Source organism: Saimiri boliviensis, chromosome 21 (assembly GCF_048565385.1).
Source record: "Saimiri boliviensis isolate mSaiBol1 chromosome 21, mSaiBol1.pri, whole genome shotgun sequence".
Taxonomy (NCBI): Eukaryota; Metazoa; Chordata; class Mammalia; order Primates; family Cebidae; genus Saimiri; species Saimiri boliviensis.
In genome coordinates this window covers 33,018,918-33,034,458 of record NC_133469.1, presented here as the reverse complement: position 1 = coordinate 33,034,458, position 15,541 = coordinate 33,018,918, and the positions used below count along the sequence as shown (strand labels likewise).

Genomic DNA, 15,541 nt, shown 5'->3' with positions numbered 1-15,541 from the left:
CCCCACTGTCAAGACCCTCCGACACTGCCATCTGTCACCAGGACCCACGGGCTCCTCAGCCACTGTCCTGCCTTGCTCTGAGGGTACCAGGCTCCAGCTAACAACCTTACAAGGTTCTTTTGACACTCAAGAGCCAGTGGTGGTATGGTTTAGCTTGTGTCCCAACCCAAATCTCATCTTCAATTGTAATTCCATAATCCCCATGGTGGGAGGGACCTGGTAGAAGGTAAGTGAATCATAGGGGCAGTTCCCCCATGCCATTCTTTTTTTTTTTTTTTTTTGAGACAGAATATCATTCTGTTGCCCAGGCTGGAGTGCAGTGGCTTGATCTCAGATCACTGAAACCTCCACCTCCTGGGTTCAAGTGATTTTCATGCCTCAGCCTCCCGAGTAGCTGGGATCACAGGCACGCACCACCACGCCTGGCTAATTTTTGTATTTTTAGTTTAGATGGGGTTTCACTATGTTGCCCATGTTGGTCTCGAACTCCTGACCCCAAATGATCCACCTGCGTCAGCCTCCCAAAGTGTTGGGATAACAGGTGTGACCCACACTGTCCACCCCGTCCCCATCCCCATGCTATTCTTGCGATAGTAAGTTCTTTTTTTTCTTTTCTTTTTTTTTTTTTTGAGACAGAGTTTCGCTCTTGTTACCCAGGCTGGAGTGCAATGGCGCGATCTCGGCTCACCGCAACCTCCGCCTCCAGGGCTCAGGCAATTCTCCTGCCTCAGCCCCCTAAGTAGCTGGGATTACAGGCACGCGCCACCATGCCCAGCTAGTTTTTTGTATTTTTAGTAGAGACGGGGTTTCACCATGTTGACCAGGATGGTCTCTATCTCTCAACCTCGTGATCCACCCACCTCGGCCTCCCAAAGTGCTGGGATTACAGGCTTGAGCCACCGCGCCCGGCCGATAGTAAGTTCTGACAAGAGCCGTTTTATAAGGTGCTGTCCCCTTCTCTTAGCTCTCATTCTTCTCATTCCTGCAGCCATGTTAAGAAGAATGTGCTTGCTTCCCCTTCCATCATGACTGTAAGTTTCCTGTGGCCTCCCTAGCCACACTGAACTGTGAGTCTATTAAACCCCTTTCCTTTATAAGTTACCCAGTCTCGGGTATGTCTTTATTAGCAGCATGAGAATGAATGAACACCAACGGAGAATCTGACTGGTAAGACCTTCCTGATGAACATTTTGCCCTGTTAGTCTCTCCAGCCTCACCTTGGGGCAACCCCATCCCACCCCACTGCCACCTCTGCTCCTGCCACCACTGAGGTGCCTTTAGCTCTCTTAACAGCCAGGGTCTCCCCAATCTCTGAGCCTTATTTTCAAATTGTACTCCTCCTATCTTCAACAAGTGAATTCTTCCTCACCCTTTAGATCTCAGCTTACATAATCCCACCTCCAGGCAGCCTTCTCTGACCCTCAAAACTGGGCTGGGTGCCTCTCCATGTGTCTTTCACCAGGGTGAAGCATCGGGCCCACTGCATCAGGATTTTTATTGTTTCGTGTGTCTCCCCACAATAGGCCGTGGTACTTCCGGCAGGGGTCATTGATTTTGTTTTCCATGACTCCTCACTTCCTAGCACTGTCTGGCACAGAGAGATGTGCGGTCAATAATTATCGTAAATATTAACTGACTTAAAATATACTAACCGAGGCTGGGATCAGTGGCTCACACCTGAAATCCTAGCACTTTGGGAGGCTGAGATGGGTGGATCACTTGAGGTCAGGAGTTCAAGATCAGCCTATCCAACATGGTGAAACTGTCTCTACTAAAAATAACAAAAAATTAGTGGGGTGCACACTTGTAGTCCCAGATATACATTACCTACTCAAGCAGGTGTTCCTGGGTTTCTCCACACACATACCTCAGGCTGGGGCCTGAGCCACAGGACAAATGACTCAGTGTGTGGCATGAACCAGGGCATTAACTAAAGTCAGGAATGGCTACCTTGGGGAATAGGATGGAAAGAGAGGAAGGTTGGGGAGCAGGGATGCTGCTTGTAAGAGAAGCACGACTTCCATACTTCCTTCCTAGGTGTATGAGTGGATGTAAAAAACAAAAACATTTTAAATATTAAAATAAAAATTGTGCATGAGGCCGAGAACCTTCTGTGTGGGCCCCTCAAGGCCTCCTACCTCCTATTGAAAGCCAGCTCCCTGGTCAGCCCACTGGAGGCTGACTTTTACTTTTGAGTTGTTTGAAATGCCAGACCTTAGATCCACAAATGCCAAAGGGGTTCAATTAAAACAGTTTAGTTGTAGGCCAGGTGCAGTGGCTTATGCCTGTAATCCTAGAACTTTGGGAGGCCGAGACAGATGGATCACCTGAGGTCAGGAGTTCGAGACCAGTCTGGCCAGCATCGTGAAACGCCATCTCTACTAAAAATACAGAATTTTTTTTTTGCCGGGCATAGTGGCAGGTGCCTGTAATCCCAGCTACTTGAGAGGCTGTGGCATGAGAATTGCTTGAACCAGGAAGGTAGAGGTCATAGTGGGCTGAGATGGCACCACTGTGCTCAAGCCTGGGCAACAGAGTGAGACTCCATCTCAAAAAAAAAACAAAAAACAAAAAAACAAATCAAAAACAGTTTGTTCAGTGAAGTCTTAGTGGCCTGGGTGCATTGCAACAACGTGGAAAATGCCAGCGTCACAGTGCTCTGGCATTTACCCCGTCTCCTGTGTGCTGGGCTCTTCACACACAGCAGGGGATGGGGAAAACTCACGGATGAGGTTGGCTCCTCAGCAGCTGCGCCCCTGCTGGATGAAATTTTTCACAGGACATGCTGCTGGATCTTCACTGTGCCACATTCTGAGAGGAAATGGATCACTGTGGCATATTCGCGGCAGAAGCGTTAGCACTGGGCTGCAGGAAACGGTACCAGGCAACTCGTGGTTTTCAAATAATGCTAAATAACACTGCTTTCTGCTGGCCCAGGGCTGTGGGCCCCTCAAAGACTGAACACTCAGCATGAATGATCCTTCAGTTCTGGCATCTTGATTTGCCTTTGAATTGACTACAAACAGATGAAAGGTTTTCGCTTCATATAGAATGAGAATCTGACTGGGACGCACAAAATGCGCATCTAAAAGGAAGAACATGAGGAAAGGAACGCCAAAGGGCAAGAGAGAGCCTGAGGAGTGAGGAGCAGCTGGACTTCTGTGTCATGGGCATGGGGAGACGGGTGTGGGGAGAGAGGTGCAAAGGGCAGGGGCCGCTCAGGTGAGCCGGGGGGGGGGGGGGCAGCAAGGACCACCTATCACCAGGGAAAAGACCACCCCGCCACCAAAGGGGCTGGGGATCCTACAGGTCCGCACAGCTCAAGCATGAGACTGGACCCTCCTTTGTCCCCTCAGCTCTATTTCTACTTCATTCTAGAAAGGAACTGAGGATACTTTCAAAAAAAAGTACTTCCTTTCTCTCTGGCGCTTTCTCAGTGAAGGGCAAGATATGGGTTCTTGTCACTTGGAGTTACTTTGTCCGGCTCCCACAGCGGCAAGTGCAGCCCAGGAAGGGATGGGAGGCCAAGTGGTGGAGGCAGGAGTGTGCTAGGTGACCATGCTGCCTGGGATCACCCTCTGGAGACATTTGCAAATGTCCCCATCCAAAAAACATGAGTCCTAAGTATATGAATAATGGTTTCTAGATGACACATATGTTGCACTACTTGACTTACACTTTATGTATATTATACAACATATATAAAAACTAAAATTTTAAAAGATAAAATTAAATCAGTTTTCTTTTTTTTTGAGATGGAGTCTCACTCTGTTGCCCAGGCTGGAGTGCAGTGGCACAATCTCGGCTGATTGCAACCTCTGCCTCCCAGGTTCAAGCGATTCTCCAGCCTCAGACTCCCAAGTAGCTGGGATCACAGGTGCCTACCACCACATCTGGCTGATTTTTTATCTTTAGTAGAGACAGGATTTCACCATGTTGGCCAGGCTGCTCTCGAACGCCTGACCTCAGTCGCCCACACAGCTGGGCCTCCCAAAGTGCTGGGATTACAGGTGTGAGCCACCATGCTCGGCCATAACTCAGTTTGAATAGAACTTGTAATGTCTTCTTCTCATACTGTAGTGGTTATCTCGTGCCTTCCTAGGCACTCACTTCTATTTTTAAAAACAACTGGGCTAGAGGACAGGGGAAATCCAGAGCCAGAATACCACTTGCATCCACCAGCCAATGGAATTTTCCCTAGGGCAGTGTTACCAAAGGAAGGGTGCTCCAAGCATGGGCGTGGGTGGTGGGTGTTATAACAGGCCGTACCTGCAGGCTGCCCAAGTGCCCAACTACTGGATGGCAGGATAAGAAAACTGGGGCCAAGCTCTCCACAGAGCAGAAGCAAAAGCAGAAAGTGACAACAAAAACTGAAGAGTAGTCAGAACACTGATGCTGGAATGCCCAGGGAAAGGAGAACGCAGTGGTGGTCGCAACGGTGTCAGTGGAGTACGTGTGTGTGCGCGCGCGCGTGCACGCATGCACGAAGGCAGGATGAGCAGGTCCTGAAGAAACAGCAATCACTGGGATCACGGCAAGGTTTATATTTCTTCTTTTAAATCTCCGTTAATGCTGGGTGGTTCACACCTGTAATCCCAGTACTTTGGGAGGCCAAGGTGGGCAGATTAACTGAGTTCAGGAGATTGAGGCCAGCCTGGCTAACATGGTGAAACCCCATCTCTACTAAAAAAAACAATTAGCTGGGCATGCTGATACATGCCTATAGTCCCAGCTGTTCAGGAGGTTGAGGCACGAGAATCTCTTGAACCTGGAAGGTGGAATTGCGGTGATCCGAGACTGTGCCACTAGACTCCAGCCTGGGTGATGGAGTGAAATTCTGTCTCAAATAAATAAGTAAACTCCTTTAACATCACTATAACATTTTTAATAGCACAGAAAAGCAAGTTGAAGTGAATAGTGAAGGATCATTTTTCTCACCAATTCCTTCTTCTTCCCTCTCCTCCAAAAGACAGAGCACCGATTTCCTCCCAACAGCTTCCTGGGCTTCCAGACTGATGAGCACGTGCGTAAACCAGCCAAGCTCCACTAATAGGGCTTTCTGCCCACCTGCTCTCCCCAGCTGCTACCATCACTCTCCCTGACTGCTCCCTGCCCTCCCTTAGCGGAAGGGCTGCATGGGCTGTTGCTGTGAGCACTATGGCATTTTTCTCCAGCATCTGGTTATCAAGCGATTGCCTTGAGCTGCTACTGCATCTGGGAGACCCTCAGCCCAGTGCAACTGGGCATTTCTGTACAGACAGAAGAATAATTGTATTAGTCCATTTTCACACTGCTGATAAAGATATATCCAAGACTGGGCAACTCACTAAAGAAAGCGGTTCAATGGACTTACCGCTCCACATGGCTGGGGAGACCTCACAATCATGGCGGAAGGTAAAAGGCATGTTTCACATAGCAGCAGACAAGAGAAGAGAGCTTGTGCAGGGAAACTCCCCTTTTCAAAAACCATCAGATCTTGTGAGACGTACTCACTATCGCAAGAACAGCAGGGGAAAGACCCATCCCCATAATTCAACCACCTCCTACCCGGTCCCTCCCACAAACCACAGCCAAACCCTATCATTCCTCCCCAGCCCATCCCAAATCTCATGCCTTCACATTTCAAAACCAATCACGCCTTCCTAACAGTCCCCCAGAGTCTTAATTCATTTCAGGATTAACTCAAAGGTCCACAGTCCAAAGTCTCATCTGAGACAAGGTAAATACCTTCTGCTTATGAGCCTGTAAAATCCAAAGCGAGTTAGTTCCTTTCTAGACACAATGTGGGTACAGGCATTGGGTAAATACAGCCATTCCAAATTGGAGAAATTGGCCAAAACAAAGAGCTACAGGCCCTATGCATGCCTGAAATCCAGTAGGGCAGTCAAATCTTAAAGCGCCTTTAACTTCATGTCTCATATCCAGGTCACACTGATGCAAGAGATGGGTTCCCATGGTCTTGGCCAGTAGTGGTACTTTTACTTGAGGCAGGTCAAAGAATTAACACATGAATATTTCCAGGAAGTATCTTTCCTTAAATAAGCCATGCATTTTCTGCCAAGGGGAGTGTAAACCGGAACAACATCGATGGAGGATAACTCAGCAACAGTATCAAAATGTGAAGCATGCACTTGACCCCCTCATCCATTTCCTAATAATTTTCCCTTAGGGAATAACCACACCAGTGGTGGGGTGAGGGGGGGGGGAAGGAAAAAAAATCTAAGCACAGAAATGCTTGTCCCAGTACCTTCTGCTGATGATAGAGAAACACTGCCAACAACTAGAATGCAACGGAATCAACTGGCAAACAGTTTCAAAAATGTTTCAGTAAAGTGAGCTATATCTATTTAATAAAATATCATGGATCATTAACAATGGCATTTATTAGGCCAGGTGCAGTAGCTCATGCTTATAATATCAGCATGTTGGGAGACAGAGGTGGGCAGATCACTTGACCTCAGGAGTTGGAGACCAGCTTGGGCAACATGGTAAAATCCCATCTCTATTAAAAATATGAAAATTAGACAGGCATGGTGGCATGCACCTGTGGTCCCAGCTTTGGGAGGCGGAGGTGGAAGGATTGCTTGAGCACAGGAGGTGGAGGTTGCAGTAAGCTGAGAACATACCACTGCACTCCAGTCTGGGTGACAGAGTGAGACCGTGTCTCAAGAAAAAAACAAAACAAAACAAAACAAAAACAAGAAAGAAAGAAAAAAAGAAAAGAAAAAACAAACAAGAAAGAAAGAAAAAAAGAAAAGACAAAGAAAAATGAGGCTGAGCATAGTGGCTCACACCTGTAATCCCAGCACTTTGGGAGGCTGAAGTGGGAAGATAACTTGAGGCCAGGAGTTCAAGACCAGCCTGGCCAACATGGCGAAACCCCATCTCTATTAAAAATACAAAAATTAGCCAGGTGTGGTGGTGCATGCCTGTAGTCTCAGCTACTCAGGACACTGAGGTATGAGAATCACTTATTGCAAGTTGCAATAAGCCGAGATGGCACCACTGCACTCCAGCCTGGGCGATGGAGCAAGACTCTGTCTCAGAAAAAAAATAACCTCCCCTCAAAAAACATCTTACCTATCCCATAAACATATATACCTATATGCTCCCCAAAAAATTAACAATTTAAAACAATGACATTTATACTGCGGCATTTGAATAATGATACTAAAGAATTGTGATTTCAGGCCAGGTGCGGTGGCTCACACCTGTAATCCCAGCACTTTGAGACCGAGGCAGGCGGATCACCTAAAATCAGGAGTTCAAGACCACTGTGGTCAACATGGTGAAACCCTGTCTCTACTAAAAGCACAAAAATTAGCCAGGTGTGGTGGTGGGTACCTGCAATCCCAGCTATTTGGGAGTCTGGGGCAGGAGAATTGCTTGAACCCGGGAGGTAGAGGGAGGTTGCAGTGAGCTGAGATCATGCCACTGTACTCCAGCCTGGGCGACAAGAGCGAGACTCTGCCTTAAAAAAAAAAAAAAAAAAAAAAAAAAAGAATTGTAATTTCAGGTAGGATTGTGGTCTTGAATTTGTGGGGGGTTTTTTGTTTGTTTGTTCATTTCATTTTTTGTTTTTTGAGACAGAGCCTCGCTCTTTCACCCAGGCTGGAGTGTAGTGGCGCAATCTTGGCCCAGGTTCAAGGGATTCTCCTGCCTCAGCCTCCCAAGTAGCTGGGACTACAGGCACCTGCCACCAGGACCAGCTGACTTTTTTTTTTTTTTTTTTTTTAAGTAGAGATGGGGTATCACCATGTTGGTCAGGCTGGTCTTGAACTCCTGACCTCAAGTGATCCGCCTGCCTCGACCTCCCAAAGTGCCGAGATTACAGACATGAGACACTGCACCTGGCCGAATTTACGTTTTTAAAAGACTCCTTGTTTTTTAGAGATACACAGTGACATGTGTGCAGATGGGGTTTGCTGTAAAATAATAGTGGGGAAAGCAGATTAGTGGTTGCCAGGGGCTGAGAGAGAGAAAGTGGGGAGTCCCTGCTTAATGGGTGCAGGGTTTCCTTCGGAGTGATGAAAATGTTCTGGAGCTAGGGAGAGGTGATGGCTGTGCAACACTGTGAATGTACTAAATGCCTTTAATGGTAAATTCAATGTCGTATGTATTTACCACAATATTAAAATAGTAATTAGCAGGGGGAAATTGTAAGGGCTCAGATGAAATAAGATTGGCCACAATTGAAAATCACTGAAAGCTAAGTGATGAGAACTGAGACTATGTTTGTGTGAATTTACCTGCATAGAAGTGTTAGACGTTTTCCATAATAAAATACTATAAAAAGTGCTGCTATCATCTCACATAGTTCCTCACTGTTTGGTAACCATTTTATTATCTATTGAATGCCCTAAGTATACACAATAAAATTGATTTTTTAATAAAAAGTGGTGCCACAGATGTACACTCATTGGCATGGAATGTCTACAACCTACTGTCAAGTTTAATGAGTCAGCTACAAAACCAAATATTGGATCCTCCCACTGCTATAAAATTCTTTATCTTGATTGTCTGGAATACTTTGAGTAAAGGTTTAACAGTCATTATTGCTGGGTTAGTAGATTTGAGGAGATTTGCATGGTCTGTGCTTTTCTTTTTCCATTGAATATTTTTACAAAACATAAAGCAGTTTTCTTAAAAGGCAGAAATGTTTAGGGACATGCCTTTTGCTCCCAGCATTCTGACTAAAGGGCCTTAGGTAGGGGCACGTTCCTAACACAAACCACCTGGCTGGCTTGGTGCCTGGGCATGCACTCCAATGACAATGCCCTTCACAAGGACATCGCCTCACAGAGGAGCTGAGAAGGGCCCAGCTTTATTGTTGGCTACCCCTGTAAATGACAACAACCCCAATGGTGATCCTAGGCAACCCTTTCCAGCATACACTCATCTGTCCTCACAGCGGATGTCAGGTAGGCTAGGGTTGGAACTGTCCCTATTTTAGAGACAAGGCAGCTAGAGCTGGGAAGAGCTGGTGGGCTTGCCCAGGTACCACAGCTAAGTAGCCAAGGAAGCACCCAGCCCCACTGGGGAATCCAAGCCTTAGCCTCTCTCTCTTATGAGCCACCTCTCATGGGTGTTCAGGACTGTCCTGCCCACCCATGACACTGGACCTCCACTTGGGAGATGAAGACCATGAAGCGTTGATCTTCTGTAGGTAAAAACTCAGACACCTGTGTTAGCACGACAGCCAAGCATCCCCGGCCCCCACTGTACTTCACACAAATGGCTGTGGCTGGAGGGCTAAATATGGTGACTGCCACTGACTGTCCCTTGCTAAGGACTCCACTGCCCTTGCCGGGGTGCCTCTCTAGCTTAGCTCTCTGGAGTCACCTTGAAGTCCCTCATGGCCTCCCACACTCAGTGACATCCTTCGGAAATACTTGCTTTTCCAAGCTGGCTCTGTGAGGACCCCAAGACTGCTTATCCAAGTGGCCCAGAGGCTCTACACCCAGAGCCTGTGGACCAAAGGGACCACTGTGTCTGGCCAGAGCACCAGCGCCCACTTCTCCCGCTCAGTCATTCATGGAATCTCTCTCTCCCTCCTTCCCTCCCCCATTCCTGCAACAAATAATTCAAGCATGTCTACTCCGAGACAAGCAAGGTGCTAGGCGCTGGGCATTCAGTGGCAAGCCAGTTGTCACAATCCCCACCCTTCTGTTGCTATGGATTATCGGGGAAGTCAAACATTAAACAAATGTTTAATAATAAATTATTAAACAAATAAGTGTACAGGTGAACAGTCAGTGCACCTGGAGTAAGTGCTATGAAGGAGTCATATAGCACGCTTTCCACTACATGGGAAGCAGACCTGGGCTGGGGAGTCAGGAAGGTGTCCTGGATAAAAATTCATTTAACAGGCCGGGCATTGTGGCTCACTCTGGGAGGCTGAGGTGGGCGAATCATTCAAGGTCAGAAGTTCAAGACCAGCCTGGCCAACATGGTGAAATACACACACACACACACACACACACACACACACACACACACACACAAAATTAGCTGGATGTGGTGGTGGATGCCTGAATCCCAGCTACTTGGCAGGCTGAGGCAGGAGAATAACTTGAAACCAGGAGGTGGAGGTTGCAGTTTCCATAATAAAATACTATAAAAACAGCCAAGATTATGCCACTGCACTCCAGCCTGGGCAATAAGAAACTCCATCTCAAAAATAAATAAATACATAAAAACACAAATACAAAAATTAGCCAGGTGGGGTGGCAGGTGGCCTGTAATCCCAGCAACTCAGGAGGCTGAGGCAGGAGAATTGCTTGAACTTGGGAGGTGGAGGTTGCAGTGAGCTGAGATTGTGCCACTGCACTCCAGCCTGGGCAACAGAGCGAGACTCTGTCTCAAAAAAAAAAAAAAAAAAAGCCATTTAACAGCAGTAGCTGTTCCCTGTGTGATGTGTGACACCTCATAGTAAATGGGGCTCATGCCAGCTAACAGCTGAGGTGCAGAGGCCACAGAGGACATCACTCAGCTGAGGAGAGGGACACCCAGACCTCAGCGTGGCCTCAAAGCCAGGCTTAACCAGTCCCAGGCTTGCCCAGAGCCAGCAGGGCTGCTCCCAGGACAGGTAGGACTTGAGGGCTTCTGTGGCCAGGCCCTGAAGGTGACACCCTTGGCTGAGCTAGCGAAGCATCTCTGTGTACACGAGTTCTCCATGACACCAAACTGCCTCACTCATGACAAGACCTCCCGCGGGCCAGCCTGGCCTCCCTGCTTCTGTTAACAGAGATCAGGAAAGATGGGCTCATTTGTGGCTGTGGGTCTTCCACGGAGGGCACGGTACTGAGACTCAAGAGTCTAATTAAAATGAAAACTCTCATTCCTCAGGAGAGGCTACCGCATTTCAGAGCACTCAAGTGATTCTGACTGTCTTCCAAAGAAAAATGTAAGGTGGCTGCTGTCGAGGGAGGAAAGCCACCCCTCAGTCACTAAAACCAGAGCTTACCTATGGGAGTCCCAGCTTGCAGGCTCCATCCCAGGCTCTCCAGGGGCCAGTGCCTGAGGTCACAGTGAATCGCCAACTCTAGCCTGCAAGGTCAGCCACAACCTGTCTCCAGGGCTTGTCTCTGGCCTGGTTCTCCAGCTTGCGGATGCCTGATGGCCCCCTGTCCCCTTCTCTGTTCTCACCTGGACTAAGGCAGCCTACTGAGCTATGGCCCTGGGCACACCAAACATCTGGGGTTCCTTGGCCTGGGCTAGATACAGGTGAGGGGCAGGCTTGGCACACATGGAACCCAAACAGGTTTCGCCTGCCCTCCTGCTGATGGGAGGGAACTAGAGGTGGTCACCGAAGGCTCCTTGGAAGAGACCAAGTCTCAGGAAGATCCAGCAATGGGGACAGGATTTAAGGCTTCCTTGTAACACACACTTTGGTGGCTCCTCAGGCATGACCTTGCCCTGCTCTGATATGCTGAGGGCCAGGGCAGGGAACCTGCGCTGAGCTGCACCAGAGCCTCTCATTCAAGAATTTGAAGCTAGAGCCAGAGATGGCCACAAGACCAGGCATGGCCAGGGCAGGCCAGACCCACCTGCAGAACAAAATTATGGAGGAACAAAGAAGCCAGGCTACAGAGGGAAAGGACACAGAGGGGACACCAGGAGAGAACCAGCAATGGGGTTGTCAGAGAGAGCAGCTGCAAACGCACCCCTCCCCCGGAGACTCCACTTCCTGCACCCTGAGCGTAGCCCCCACTTGTGCTTCAGCCAGTCTCACCGGGGTTTTCTTCCCTGCCACCAATTGACCCTGGATAGAAAACCATGAAAAAATAATTTTTAAAAAATGAATTAGTAAAACAGACCCCTGTCTGTATTAGTTTATTCTCATGCTGCTAATAAGGACATACCTGAAACTGGGTAATTTCTGGGTTTTTTTGTTTGTTTGTTTGGTTGGTTGGTTTTTTGAGAAGGAGTTTCGCCCTTGTTACCCAGGCTGGAGTGCAATGGCGCGATCTCGGCTCACCGCAACCTCTGCCTCCTGGGTTCAAGCAATTCTCCTGCCTCAGCCTCCCGAGTAGCTGGGATTACAGGCACGTGCCACCATGCCCAGTTAATTTTTGTATTTTTAGTAGAGACAGGGTTTCACCATGTTGACCAGGATGGTCTCGATCTCTTGACCTTGCGATCCACCTGCCTTGGAGACTGGGTATTTCTAAAGGCAAGAGGTTTAATGGGCTCACAGTTTCATGTGGCTGGAGAAACCTCACAATCACGGTGGAAGGCTGCCAGCAGCACAGTGGCTCACGCAGTAATCCCAGCACTTTGGGAGGCCGAGGCAGGCAGATCACTTGAGGTCAGGAGTTTGAGGCCAGCCTGGCCAACATGGTGAAACCCTGTTTCTACTAAAAATACAAAAATTAGGCAGGCATGGTGACACCCGCCTGAAATCCCAGCTACTTGGGAGGCTGAGGCACGAGAATTGCTCGACCTGGGAGGCAGAGGTTGCAGTGAGCCGAGCTCTCACCACTGCACTCCAGCCTGGATAACAGAACGTGACCCCATCTCAAAAAAAAAAATAAAAATAAAAAAATAAAAATCATGGTGGAAGGTGAATGAAGAACAAAGTCACATCTTACATGGCAGCAGGCAAGAAAGCATGAGCAGGGGAACTCCCCTTTATAAACCATCAGATCTTGTGAGACTTATTTACTACCATGAGAACAGTATGGGGGAAACTACCCCATGATTCAATTATCTCCACTTGGCCCTGCCCTTGATACATGGGGATTATTACAGTTCAAGGTGAGATTTGGGTGGGACACAGCCAAACCATATCACTGTCTATGAAGGTGTATCCCGTGTAGGTAGAAGACACCCCACACGTATGAGACCGTCACACACAGATCTATTGTCAACTAAGGACCTGAGCTGAAGAGCCTGGAATGGTAGTGATGACAACTGGCATTTAGAAGCTGCTCCATGTGCTTCCCTCTCACCTAAACTTGTCATCTTGCCATGTATTATTTAATTTTTTTTTCTTTTTTTGAGATGGAGTCTCACTCTGTTGCCCAGGCTGGAATGCAGTGGCACAATCTCTGTTTACACAACCTCTTCTTCCCGAGTTCAAGTGATTCCCCTGCCTCAGCCTCCCGAGTACCTGGGACTACAGACCTGTATCATACCCAGCTAATTTTTGTATTTTTAGTAGAGACAGTTTTGCCCTGTTGGCTAGGCTGGTCTTTCTCCTGACCTCAGGTGATCCACCCACCTTAGTCTCCCAAGGTGCTGGGAATATAGATGTGAGCCACTGTACCCAGCCTAATCTTAAAAATATTATTGTTGTTATTTACCTTCACAACCATGATGCAGACATTACTCATCCCTGTGATGGACAAAGAAATTGTAGCACAGAGAGGTGGAGGGCCTTGTCCAAAGTCACACAGTGACTCAAGAGCAAAGCCAGGATCCCAAATTTTGTATCCGTTTTACTAAGCCATACTTGTTCATACCACCAGGCATCGGTCTGTGATTCAGCAAACTGACCAAGAGGTCCCCTCAGAGCCCAGACTTCCAGTTCCACAGCCCAGAATACTCAGCCTTGACCTTTCCAAACTGTTCAAGTGAAATGCAGGGGGTACCCAGGGAAATATCACAGTCCTGCCAGCCTCAGGTTTCGGCCAGGCATCTGGGCTGGCCCCCGGGATCCTCCGCCTCTGAATTAGTGACATCCTGAGTTGACAGCCTTGCCTGCATCAGAGTCTGGTTCTCATGCCTACAGATCCACGTGAAGGTTAGCAACAAAGAATAAACTTCTCCAATCTGATCATTACAAAGATAAGTACTATTATGCCCTCTAGTTACAAAGGAAACAATTAGAAATCAAGGTAATTGCCCTGGCAGGAAAATGATGCTTAAACTACCTTAATGGCAAGAATGTTTTTGTTTTTGTTTTTGTTTTTTTTGAGATGGAGTTTCATGCTTGTCCCTCAGGCTGCAGTGCAATAGTGAGATCTTGATCTCAGCTCACTGCAACCTCCATCTCCCAGGTTCAAGTGATTCTCCAACCTCAGCCTCCCGAGTAGCTGGGACTACAGGCACATGGCACTATGCCCAACTAATTTTTGTATTTTTAGTTGAGACGGGGTTTCACCACGTTGGTCAGGCTGGTCTCAAACTCCTCACCTCAAGTGATCCGCCTGCCTTGGCCTCCCAAAGTGCTGGGATTACAGGCCTGAGCCACCGTGCCCAGCTGCAAGAATGTTCTAAACTATCGACAACCACTTTTCTTACGCTCTGACCTCTTCATAAGAAGAACCCCCACCCCCGGAGGCGTATTTCATAAGGCCTACTTTTCTACTGAAATAAGGTGGCCACTTCTGCGCTGGCTCCTCAGCTTGGCTGGCAGGCTGAAGTCCCATGAGGAGGCACTCAGAACAAACACTGTCACCCTCAGTGTGAAAATCCAACTCAATTTTTCTGAGAACGGAACATCAATCTCCTCTGAGCTCTGCACGTGCATTCAAACTCACGAGTGACCCATTTACCCTGAGCCTCTTTCAGTTAGCACTGATTTATACAGGTCTCTCAGGGGTAGGCCACAGTTATCTGTATGGGTCACAGGTCATGTCTCAATCCAAATTGTTCACACCTCCTGAAGACCATCATTTTCCTATGTTGCTTTCTAGTGGCTCTTCCTCCTCCTAATGTGGATACCTGGGAACTGACTGTGCTCCCATTAGCAACTCCCCAACCCACGCCCCTCAGCCTTTACACTGCAGGGCCCCTACTGAGGCAAGTGTCAGAAGACCACATCCTGCCCACACCCAGCCCTCCTTTATTGAGAAGGGCCCGGATCCCCTCTCAGCTGAGAGCTGTTAACCTCTCTTTGGTTTCTCTGAACTAAAGAGATCCCAGCTTGGCTCCTGGAAGTGCATGTGCAGCCCCTTTCTCAGCCCTCTGCATTCCCTTTTCTTTTTCTCTTTCTTTTTTGAGATGGAGTCTTGCTCTGTCACCCAGGCTGGAGTGCAGTAGCGCAATCTTGGCTCACTGCAACCTCCGCCTTCCGGGTTCAAGCAATTCTTCTGCCTCAGCCTCCTGAGTAGCTGGGATTACAAGTGCGTGCCACCACGCCAAACTAAATTTTTTTTGTATTTTCAGTAGTGATGGAGTTTCACTGTGTTGGTCAGGCTGGTCTCGAACTCCTGACCTTGTGATCTGTCTGTCTCAGCCTCCCAAAGTGCCAGGATTACAGGCATGAGACAGTACGCCCAGGCTGCATTCCCTTTTCTACTTCCGCAAACTCCGTAAGACAGGGAGAGCCTTGGCTTATTTAAATAAACTTCATTCCAACCCACCATTAATTTGTTAGATGTGATCATCATACTTAGTTATGTTAAAAAAACAAAAACAAAAACAAAAACAAAAAAAAACACGAGACTGAGCACGGTGGCCCATGCCTGTAATCCAAGCACTTTGGAGGTCAAGGCGGGTGGATCACCTGAGGTCGGGAGTTCGAGACCAGCCTGACCAACATGGTGAAACCCCGTCTTAAAAACAAAACAAAAACAACGAATTCTGATCTTTT

General features: G+C 48.0%; 1 protein-coding gene and 1 pseudogene across 3 annotated transcripts in view; both read right to left on the bottom strand.

Moving 5' to 3' along the window:
- Positions 1-15,541, bottom strand: part of OSBP2 (oxysterol binding protein 2) — a 197,735-nt gene that overhangs the window by 114,962 nt on the left and 67,232 nt on the right. The gene's annotated exons all lie outside the window — the stretch shown is intronic.
- LOC141582578 (GTP-binding nuclear protein Ran-like) overlaps positions 7,490-15,541 on the bottom strand; it is a 32,072-nt pseudogene continuing 24,020 nt past the window's right edge.